This window comes from Engraulis encrasicolus, chromosome 20 (genome assembly GCF_034702125.1).
Source record: "Engraulis encrasicolus isolate BLACKSEA-1 chromosome 20, IST_EnEncr_1.0, whole genome shotgun sequence".
NCBI lineage: Eukaryota > Metazoa > Chordata > Actinopteri > Clupeiformes > Engraulidae > Engraulis > Engraulis encrasicolus.
Window position 1 is genome coordinate 47,552,229 of NC_085876.1, and position 228 is coordinate 47,552,456.

Genomic DNA, 228 nt, shown 5'->3' on the forward strand with positions numbered 1-228 from the left:
AGCTAGTGAAAGTCAATGGATCAACTTGTCTTAAAGCAAGACAACGCTTAACTTGCAAAATAAGACACTTTACCACCTTTATAACCCCCAGCCAACGATTTTTGTATTAAGCCCCAAAATAGTGGCATACCCCTTTAAGTGTTGAGTTGACACTGTATTTATTTACTGTGCAGGAGACCAGCTATTTGGCTCTAGCGGCTGGGCACTGGACTGCTATGCAAGGCGAGC